The following is a 12,765-nucleotide window of genomic DNA, read 5'->3' as shown; positions in this document are numbered from 1 at the left end:
CAATCAATCCTGTCCTAGGGTAATCAGTTTGCCGTTTATCTGTGAAGTCCGGACCTTACGATGTAATGGCTCATAAACATCTGGTCAGTGGCGTAGATACACACGCTATGGACCTCTTTATTGGCACTTTAATACACCTGGTGGCCGGCTTCTATTTCTGTGATGTTGTCTCCCCTGAATTGAAAATGTACAAACATTATATTATTTCATTAAACGGGACAAATTGCTCTGAATTTGTGAAAAATTAATCATAAAAATGAGGACAGAAATGGAGGTAAAAAATGTTTGATTTGTTTTGAGTCTTAATGGAGCGGGTGGAGGCAATGATTCCAAGTACTGAAAAAAATGGATAATAAAATTAAAACACAATGAGAATTTCCACAATTATCTAATCAGTCACTATATATTTGTAATATACATCCCCTTACGTGCGTATGCGCGAGTGTCTATAATGATGCTGCGATCTTGTGATCTTTTTGGCCCTGATAAAGAAGCAAAATTCTACAGACCAATATATCAGGAATTCAGCGTCCATACGGGAAACAAAATGGACCAGGGACCGAGATATACATCATAAGAAGTCTTCGTCCCTACATGTCTACTGTCCAAGTTAGGACATCCACCATGTAACCCAGAGAAAATGTTGTTGTGTAACCACAAATTCAAATTTAAATTCATTTTATTCTCTTTTCCCATATTGACATGATGCATAGAGAAAACATATTTACAATATAATATATACAATTAATTAAGTAGTGTTCGTAGTTGATACACGGCACTGTTTCAAAAAACATTAACAGATAAGTTAACAAAATTACAAATGTTACACGGAGTCCATGAAACGAAAAAGAGATGAACAATTTAAAATTTCGAAGACCACTTGATCCCAGAGGAAGGCGTCCTTTGATTCAACGGCTGCACAAAGTCAAATCTCGCTCTCAAATCTCGCCCAGGGAGTGACAATTATTTTAGAAATTGAGAGAGGAATTGACTTGGTTAATCGCCCTGTAGGATGATCAAACTGATCATACACAGATCTTGTTGTTAATCAGAGTGACGTTCTATCACTATTAATATATTATATGTAAAGCTTTCCATCAAAAAACTAATATGCCGATTATTATAAAGCATATACATATCGTATACTCTAGTTGCCCGGATGGAAACGCTCAGCGGATTACCAAATCTGGTGATCCAATAACTTTCCATATCCGGCCGGGGTATTAAACCCCAGACGGCCTGTGGAACAATGACTGCGACCCACTACGCCACCCGACCATTACGTAACCAAAATATCACGTGGTATGCTATTTTTACATTGAATAATAATGGACATTATTGCTCCATCTGAGTTGAATGTGACCCATAGGGTTCCGTTTTAATTAAACAGCACATGCTCATGTCCTTATAAAAACATTCCACCTGTAGGATTTACTTATAGCTTGTGACATTTCAAATGAGTTTCATGCGATTTGCGCTTTTTCTAATTTATAAAAAAAAGTCAATTTTTTTTTTTTTTTTAGATAAGGTAAGCAATAAGTTTATAGAGCCGTCAGATGGACTACGACACATGTAACACCTGTCGAGTCTTGGACAGTGGTGTCACATTTCTTTTCATTTTTTTTTTCAAACAGAAACTTTATTTTACTACAATTGCGAAAATAGTTATATTAATCAATTTTGCTAACCCGGATGGAAGCGAACAGCGGGTCTAGCTGTGGAGGAAACCAGAGTATCCAGAGAAAACCCACGTGATCGGGCAGGTGACCCCATACCTTCTCATGTCCGATCTGGATATCGCTTATAAGTGAAACACAATTGTGTTACCACTGTTTCACCCAGCCACCCATCATTTTAGGTTTTATTTCTGTTTGATTATAAATATAATGAAATTGGCATAAATCTATCCTATTTATATTTTCCACTGTTTGTCCTCCAAAAATAAATTTATAAATGTCTCTATTTGACCAACTGTGAACACCATTATTGTATGGATGTATTGTAATGTTGATTCTCTGTGTATGTAAAGAGAATGATAAAAAAAAACCTGATCAAAACTGTTGAACGTTCAATTCAACATTTGCTACTTGGAATATTATAGATGATGATGATAGTAATAAGCTACTTATAACAACAGGTAATTTGTACCCGCCGTTGCTATCTGAACTATTGCTGTTCTCGGTTCAGTACAAAACAGCGCTCTTTATGGTTTTAATGTAAAGTACAAGATAACACAACTTAATCAATGCTTTTTTTTACGCGAACACAGGTCTTACATGACAAGGGAGCGTCCGACGTCACGACATGATATATTAAATGAATACATTATCAGAAAAGCATGGAAACTGGTCCCCCAGATTTTACCTATAACAACTTATTTATCGAGGATTTTAAGATATGCACTCGACTAATACAAACTGATCTACACAGACTTACCAACGTCATTCGTCATTTTATTGATAAAAAAAAACCCGCACACATATGTACACCGACATTTTGTTTTATCAAGCAGTAACGTTACCAGTGTATGTTTAAAAATGTGTTAAGTCAACATGTCACAATGTTCTACCTTAGCCCAATAATCAGTTAAGTTGGTGAAATGGTTACCCCTGTAATGGGATAAATATAGGGGCCGGCGTGATGTAGGGGTGATAATATACCATGGTCTCCATACCCAGTATCTCAATGGAAAAGATTATCCTATCACACTGCAAAGCCTGTATACCGGGGCATTGTCAACCAGGTGACGTTAAGATTAATATTTAAACCCAATTCCGGTGTACCGGATATTTTATTTTACTGCCATTTGTTAAACTGTCGATTTTTTTTTGATATTTCTAGTTTAATATCATGATACTTTATTACGTTTATTTCGTCTGATTCTACAGTTAACATTGATTTAAATATTTAAACATGAATACAATCGTAACATTTATGAAATGACGGTACATGAAATACTTTCCAATATACTTTTATATTTCCTTGCAATTTTATAGTACTAAATAGTTTACATAGATGATATATATTTAATTTTTTCAGACATTACACATTGTGATTGGTCACGATGCATGGAACCGGGTCTTAATTCTATCTGAAAATCAATACAGCAAGGGTGAAATATGAGGAAATACATATTTGCATGGATATCTTTGACAAGGATAATATATGACCATGCATTCCGGAAGGGAAAGCGTCTTCTGGTTCAAATAAACCATAAAGCATATCAACAAACATTGAACACGTTCGACTTTCTATTATACAAGTTAACAAAATATTTAAGAATGAGATAATCTTGTCTTTCATAAAATCTTCCCATTAATCAGCATCTCTCGAAATTTTGGGTTGCTAGTTTCCCGTCTGTAGTCGACATATCTGTCACGCAGATAATAAAACCAAGAGTAAAATGCAAATAAAACCCAAAAACGAAAAGAAATATCTATTAGAACTAAAGCCAGGATATTAATGAATCAACATGTGACACCTATATACATCATGATATCCTGATATACTCAGGAAAATATGTGGACCAGAAATGATTTACACACAAATATGGCGTCGTTATTAATGGTAACGATTTTGTAACTGTAACTTATACAATGCCTATCATATATTCAGCATAGCTCTTAATTTAAGGCTGAATACCGGTAATTACGAATTAATTAAATTAGCGGAATATTACATCTCCACTTTCTATGTGTAAACATATTTTGTTTTTCCTGATTTTCCACCGACATCATTGGATAACTAGAGTTCTAGATAAAGCTGTATGTTAAAGATTAATATTCATAATTCAGCATACAATGTATTTTTCCTAGATAGATATTTAAAGGAGATATAATAGTTTGCGTGTATTGTCTCCTGTTAATTCACATACAACATAAATTGACATGGGATCTCCATGTACTACAACAAACTATAAGAACCTGACATTTACCACAATATCAGTGAGGTTATCATGTTGGTTTAAAGGATAACAGTTTAGAGGGCTACAGTAGAGTAGGATTTGACATCGGTGCCAATCTTCTGACATGTCCAATAGAACACAACTGTCGTGACCATTTATCGATAATGTCGCCAGCGCCATCTGGAGTGTAATTCACGCTGACCACACACCTCGCCTTTAAGCCAGCATATTCATTATTGTTAACACCAGCAAATCATTTTACACGAAAATACAATTAAGTGCAATATGATTTTCAAAATGATTTTACCAGTTGAAATTATCATCCAGGCACGACATTTTTTTTTATCCTAATCCCTACAGAGAATAACCAGCAGTAATTCTACTAAATCATCTCTCATACCAGCAATCAGACAAACTTATTCATGAAAACCGCCATTAATTAATCATCTTTGATGTTTTTCTTCTATTTATTAACACGGGACAAGGCATCTCTACTTAGAACCACGGATCTCGTCATTTCGCTGACTACCCTGATTTCCTGGGTATACCCTTCGGACCCCTCGGACCCTTCGGACCCCTCGGACTACCAGACGTTTTAAATGTGAAGATGTCTTATTTATTTATTTATTTAGTTATCAATTTATTTACTTAATTTCTATCTTTATATGTTTTATTTTAGTTTAGTTGTTCACATGCAGAGTGCTGTTGATACATTAATATTCCACATTTATATCAATCTAAAATTGACAAACCATATTTACAGCAATACACTTGTTAACCATCAATGTATGTTGATCACCAAAATGATGATCTCCTAAAAAACGAGTTATCACTTATCTAGGGAGTAGATTCAGCTTATTACACTAACGGGTAATCGGCCGGCTAGGGATATCAGTACAAGATTGCAGTTTGCTTCCCGGAGCGGATAACAAGCAGGCAATCATCGTACTGCCTACGGCATCATTTTGTAGAGATCCTGGTAAGTATTATGGCTGAATGTTGGATTTATTTATTATCTTGATTTTCCTGTTTTGCATTTCATAATAATAAACAATTTATCAAGATATGCTATTGCATTGAAATGGTAATTAACAAGTATTGAAAAAGAAAAACAATATTGAAGCAGTTAAAACTTTTATTAGTGTTAAGATATAATTACATTCATATATAAACTTAAGTGAGCAAGTGCATGTCAATATTCTCTGATGTCTTTGCTTATTGGTGTTAATGTTATAGTTATATAAGTATATAGCTTTAAGTGAGCACGTGCATGTCAATATTCTCTGATGTCTTTGTTTACTAGTATTGTTGTTAATGATATACATGTAATTATATAAGTATATAACTTTAAGTGAGCACGCGCATGGTGATATTGTCCGATGTCTTCGGGTCATTTAGTTTTCTCCATGTAAGCCTCGCTATATTTTCACCGTGGTACATAATTTTTCCGTTGTTGTTGTACAATCTGGTTAAATATAATAGCAACATATGCTGTAAATTCCCAGGTATGTTTTATTTATGGCTAAAATTAACTTTTCTTTTTTTGATCTCAACGGGTGATTAACCCACCTGATCAAATTTAGATTCATCAAATCAATATTAATTAATTAATCAATTACACTCATTAAACCATTATTATTGCCGGTGCCATCCTACATACAGTATTCATAAACTATGCCTACCTACTAGTATGACCATGATAACTGACAACTGGAAAAAAATTAAAATGGTAATGACTTGCTATGATCAAATAACAATGAAATTTGAAATATAATAAAAAAGTGTATAAACCTATTGTTTGGGTTTCATACTCTAAAGTACTTTTGAAATACACATTTCGGAAGATCCAAAATCGCCTGGGTTAAGGAAAATCAATTTGACAGGAAAGATCAAGGAAAACTGAGCATTGTGTTTTACTGTTGAGTGTGTAACACATGTCCTAATAACGCGATTGTGTTGGTTGTTTTTAGGACGAGGCGTCATATTGTCGAGCAATGAAATCTCGTCTTAAATCTCGTTCTGTAATGAACTTCCGTTTATGGAGTTGTGTCAATCACTGTCTCACATTAAGATGAACTGTGTTCGTATTGTGAATGAAAGGCGTCTTTATTTTCCTGTCCTCTTTGATGATTTTATGTCATTTGATGTTTGGGTTTCCCGATTCACACATGTTATATCCGACATGACGTGACTTGAATAAACTAACGCTTTAATTCAATTAAATTCTTACCCATCATTTCTATTAATGCGTGGCAGTTCATCTGAAACATTTTGACGTCTATTGTTGTTTGAATGTTGCCAATTGCTATTGTTCGGTTGTCATTTCGATGAGTCTGTATTTAAGTGCATTTTGCGTTATCCGTACGCTGAAAACAGTACACTGTTGCTTCATTATGAAAATAATATCCTACGTTGAACTAGTATTCATGCTAGTGATTGTCTGAACTCCAAACCATTTATCTGCAACCAAGGGTAAAGTTAGAGTAAGTAATACGAAGCTATACAATAGGTACCATATAAAAAAAAACATGCCATCTGAACATGACACGAAGACTGAATACAATAGTTCAACCGCTGAATTGGAGGTAAAACATGCACATTTCCTTAAAAAAAAAAAACCCCCCCCCCCCCCCCCCCCAAAAAAACCCCCCAAACAATTTAACAATTTGTCTCGAAACATTCTTCATACTCTAATCAGATGTCTTAATTGTATCTGATATGAACATCTGTATTAATTGAAATACCTTCCTATATGCCATATTTGTGTGATACAATTCACAAGCGTCGTTTGTATTTCAAGGTCAAAACAGAAGAAGTGTTTATGCTATCAATAGAGCCAAATTCGGTCAAACAAATGTTTCGATTATATTGCAATATGCATGATCTACATGAGCTCATTATGTTCTCCTGAATTATTCATTTTTTCGCATGTTTTACCAAAATTACAGCCAGCTTAACAAATTACATGTCAACAGCAAGGCCCACGATAAGCCGTGATTCTAACAATTGATCAAGTTACTTTTGTTAAATATTGCACAGTAGTAGTGATTTATAGAATATATCACTGGATGTGCTATGTCATATGATCTATCTGTCTGTATGTATGTATGTATGTACCAGATTTTACACAAAATGTCCACGAAGTTTTACATGATCATAAGAAAAGACGCTCAAAATCGACTGAGGAAAACTCAAAGATTTCCCGATATTCGAGTGCTTTGTCGCCTTCTATAATCAACAGTTAAGGGACACAGCATCACTGACCAGTCCTAGAAGGACGGGAGACATATGTATGACGCAAATGAATCATTTTGATTATACTGTATATGACTCAATTTATTTTAGGTTCTAACACCCTTGAGCTCTTTGAAAAATCTACTGTATTTGACTTGGGATGCCCTAAAGGATGTAAGTGCATGGAGCAGTGTTTGATTCCAAAGATTTGTATGAACTGTTTTTGGTGATTCGTTATATCATGTTATTGAATGCTCATTTTGACAATTGGTAATTTAATCTGTTGACAATTTTCCTAGATGATTTATTTTTTGTTTTTATTGACAGGAAATATTTTGAAACGCTCACTCCAGCGGAACCCTTGGTTCTAGATTTAGATTTTGTAGTTTTGATAGCATCCTTCTGTCTAATATAGAAGTCTCCTCGTTTTTACATCGAGCTCCAAGTATGATTTTTCGCTATACGGTGCATATTTTTCTTATATACATGTACATGTATGTGCAATTTTCAAACAGAACGCAATGCTTTTTTATAAGTGATTTCCTGAATAATTGGACACCAAAAGCTGCTTTGTGCGATATTAACGTAAAACTCATATATTGAAAATATTCAAACATTCTGAGACATTCATAGGAAAAGACTCGATATAGTAGACAGAAACCTACACCTATGGTTATTTCTTACAATAACTGTGATAAAACAAACCTATATAAAATTTGTTTTTGACTATATTCTGTTTTATATCTTTGGATATGATTACGATATTATCATTTTATTCCGTCTGTATCAACCAGTTCCTTTTAAATCCATCTATGATATTGAAATTTGGGCCAATAAAATGCAGCGGTATCAGATATTAACACACTATTAATAATTGTTTGATGGTTTGGCCTTTAAAACATGGATGCCTCGTAAGACATTTCACACGTATCCCTGTCCTGGTGCCGTTCTAAGTCTATAAATAAGGATAGAAGAAGATATTTAGTGTTGATGATCAGACTTTAATACGTATGAATGTGCATCTAATTGTATTGTATGGAAAGTTTGATCTATAAATGTTATTGTAAACAAGATTGAGGAATTTATGAAAATCCGGATAAGGGAATTACGACTTCTATTTTATGTAAACAAATCCACACAACAGAACATTAGTGTTTTGTTATTGAGAGAATCATCTAGTGATGGCATAGCTCTTGATAGAATAAATAACAAGTGAGTACATGTCAGTAAGACAACCCAACTCTTCTTCAGAAAAAAAAGATCAACAACAAAAAACAAAAAACGAACAAAAATAAAAAACAAACCATACAGGAAATAACGATGACAAGAAATAACAATTAAATTGTATATGTAAGCTCAAAAACAAACGAATTGGATATATAGAATACAGATGTTTAATGCATTTGCTTAATCAATTTAATGACATTAAAATTCCGTAATTTAAAAAAAGTTAGAATAGCAAAAATATTGGACAAAAAACCCCCCAAAAAACAAACGAATTCGTCAATACTTAATTTTTTGGGGAAATATGCACATATTGTTTGTTTATTTTCTATACTCACAAAGCATGATACGGAGAATATTCATTTGAAGTCATGAAGACCGGTCAATCATTATGTGTAAAGTATATTTAAGGTTTTGAAAGGCTAATGAAGATAACGTTTTCTACATAGACAAATAACTATGTAATGCTTTCGATTAAACCAGAACACTGTTAAGTCAAAAACAATGATGATGATAATAATAATAATAATAGTAAAAACAAAAACAAAAACACAATGGTGTTACGAATATTGACACCACAATGGTTTTGATGTTTTCGTTTTGAGATAGAACAGCAATGGTTTCTCGATGAATAACAATTTTATTTTACTCATACCTGTACATTGAGTATATTTCATATTTCCCGCCCATGCTATGTTTTTGCTGAATATGCAGCTCACACATGAACAGTAATTGTTATTCATTAACTAAGTGTATTTTCACTGTATCTAATTACGCGTTTACTTAATCACAGTTGTTTATTTTATCTATGTAGTATATTTTGGTCTATACATACATTTTTTCACATTTTCTTTTGCCCGACAAAATAATTCTAAGCTCGTACTATCGATATTTCGGTCTCCATTATAGAAGCAGTTTGTATCTCCAATCCAAGGCTCCTCACCGATTGTTCATTGACATCTATTGCCTGCAATAGGGATTGGATTTCCCACAGGAACGCCGAAGAAATTAAAAGACATATTAAGAGCTATCAATGCAATGATTGATTTGCAGCACTGGTAAACAGCAATTAATTGGGCCTCTATGTGACCTTATTAGGGAGGGTATGTTCCGTCTAATGACCCCTCCCAATAGAATTCTTATTGATGATCTATCATCTCGCACGTGCACATCACGGACAACCAATCAGCAATGTCGGTACAATTCAATACGACAAACGATGAGATAGAATACTGAAATGGTTAATTTGTTTATACGAAAGAATATTAAAAGCGGTTGTCTTCGTCTATTGAAAATAATTAGTTAGATTACGTGAATAAAAACTTTGTCATTAGACGTGATGGAGGCTCATCGTCGTCGTTTTATAGCGAGTCAGCTATTTCAGATAGGTTTTCTGCTTATTTGAATTTTGTTTACAGAAATTAAAGACATATTAACATCTATCGATTCTTCATATCTTTATTTATTTTCTTATTCTTTCATATTGTAGTTGAGTATTATGATTTTCTTCAATTAAACATATAAATTATTTTTAAAATCTATTTCATAATTGCCATAATTACTACAGATTAATTTAGGATTTGTTGCAATGTGTAGAAACAAGTATGTATTATCTCGTCATTTCTTCGATCTGATTTTTAAAAAAATGCATGATTTTTCTTCAAGCGTCATAAGATAAATACGTTTATTTCATAATGATTAAGAAAATCATTTTAAAGTTCCATTTACTCATATTTATGTTTTATCAAATAGTTAAACTTTTAATAATGCAGTAAATCGTTGGGGTAAATGAATAGTGTAACTGTTGTATAATGATTCATTTTAACTTTTAAGTTAAGGATGTAAAGCCCTTTCATGAATGGATGAGATAGGATAAAGGCTCAAACAGAGATATACGACCACACTGGTCGTTGTAGCATTGAAGCGGAGCAGGCTAGTTACTGAGGATTTAGCGGTATTGGAAGATAAACCTTTATCATTAGACAGTCGCTTGGAATCGCTCGCCACTACACGGGGACATCACGCAAATTACCCTATCAGATGGAACAGGGCGATTCACATTGCTTTCTTCTCCACCAAAAGGCTGCATTATGCCCTTCACTGTTTGTATCAATAGACACATCAATTAATAATATCCAATTGAGGCAATAAATCATCTATTTTCCAGTGATCGATAGTGTCAACAACACGTGTTATGGGTCTACTGGTCCGCGTTTAGCGTGTTTTTCACAGGATCCAAGACGGCTTCGTCCAAGCACTGCCTCACCAATAGGAGGCGACAGTGTATCTTAACGATAAATGGCAAGCGCGGACGGTAAATGACATTCAGGGGACGAATGGGCTCGCCCCCTGTCCTCTGATGACAATAGCGAACAGTCTTTGTTCCCCTCCGGTCCTCAATTGAAAAAGGCCTGCACTTTGATCAAATAGGGTTATTGTATGCCAACTTCTGTTGCAGGAAGTACAGATGTGTTTCATTGGAAGGTTTAATACCGTATAATTCTTTTGAGTAGGAGCGACACTCTATTTTTGTGCCAGCATACCTTCATTTATAACCAAGGCTCTTTAAACGTGAAATCTTTGGCGACCCTGAATGAAATATCCAAGCTTTCATAGGAATTCTGATTTCCTTTATCGCGGAACGTACTCAAGTAAAATGCGGATTTGTATCTGTCCGAGGTTAAATGGCCGGTACAATACCGCTCTATTGACAGTATTGGCAACTCTGACACTGACTAAATACCTGGACACACAAATCTTTACCTAGAATTGTTAAGTCATTTGTTACTGCTGAAACAAGATATAACATCATTACATTATTGATATTCGTGTCTCTGCTAAAGCATACAGACTGTGCGTCTGTTTACTCTATCGTGCAGTGAGGCTTCATCACAGCGGATCGAGAAAAACATCTACTGTATATATCCATGTGTATTGTCTAATTTTATATACCAGACTTGTTTGAAGCATCTTAGACAGTTCTTTTATGATATTAGAATATATTTCATTTTCATTTAAATGTTAACCTTTTACATACACTCCATAGCAGTTGACAGAAATTTGAACACATATTGATTATTTATATAATGTTCAATTTATTTGTTGTAATTTTCACTGATTTGATGCAATATATGGCGAGAGATATCATGTGGAGTAAACTGTAGTACTAAATTAACAAACAGTTTTTATTGACGATATTAAATTTCAAAAGTTTCCTCTGCAAGCGAGGGAAATATATCTAACACACCTCCATTAATACTGAAATAACAAAACATGATGTTATTACGCTAATGTATTTTATCCGTTTAACATCACAACCTCAGATCGCCTTCCGTTATTCCAATGGTTTTGTAAACGCGGTGACTTACTATGTAGATAAAATTGATCGACTCTCACAGACCTACTTAGTAGTGAGTAAATTAAACAAGACCTGTTCAAATTGAAGCAGGAAAGACACAGTGCTATTCTGAGAAGTTTTTAAACATTCCAAGTCGGTTTAATAAGCCAAACAACCAAAATCAACTACCTTATCTATTTGTACATGGCTGTGTAAAGTTATATTACGACTTGGTTTAACGCCAGTGCTAGTACATTTGGATAGTTTATACATCGAAAAGCAAATAATGTGTTAATAGACATCTTAAAAATGCTTTATCTCCGACAAAGTGTATTAATAGTCGGTTGAAAAGCCAGAAAAGACTATAGTATATTTTTGTATACTGCCAACAATTACAAAATATAAGCTATTACTCTAAACGTTTGAACTTTTGTGGTTATTTTAATTTAAATTGAATATATTATTAATTGCATCCCGAAAAAATTATATTATACTAAGGTATGGTATGATATGGTACCTGACATACGGTCTTACTGGCGATAGGGTTTAGGCTGATTTCACACTGTACATTTTTCTCTTGTTGATGAAAGTTAGATATTATTATATACTAGTGACGTGATATTTTATACTTTTTTATGACAAGTGGTGTATACACTGTCGATAATGTAGCATCTTTAAACATTGTTGGTCTGTTACTCGAAACATGTCATCAAATCTGAATTGTTGCAGAATGCTGAAAGTATGTCATTGATATCATATTGAGATCACTGTAGATTTAATAAGTAAACGGTACATACTAATATACTACAACTTGATTGTGATGTATTTCATAAAGATTGAAAGATAGAAAGAAAGAAAGAAAAGAAAGAAATAAAGAAATTGTCAGTAATATTGTGTTGTGATTATTGTATTATTCATATTTATATATCTTGAATATGGTGTGTATTTTATAGCTATAAAGAAGTAACGAAGAAAAGATAAAGTTGTTAAAGATACAAATTGTTGATACTGATTAAGCTACACAATACATTGTACCTTCAATTCAATGATGTAATGTTGCATGTGC

The sequence above is a fragment of the Pecten maximus genome, chromosome 12, assembly GCF_902652985.1.
Source record: "Pecten maximus chromosome 12, xPecMax1.1, whole genome shotgun sequence".
NCBI lineage: Eukaryota > Metazoa > Mollusca > Bivalvia > Pectinida > Pectinidae > Pecten > Pecten maximus.
This window is presented reverse-complemented; position numbering follows the sequence as displayed.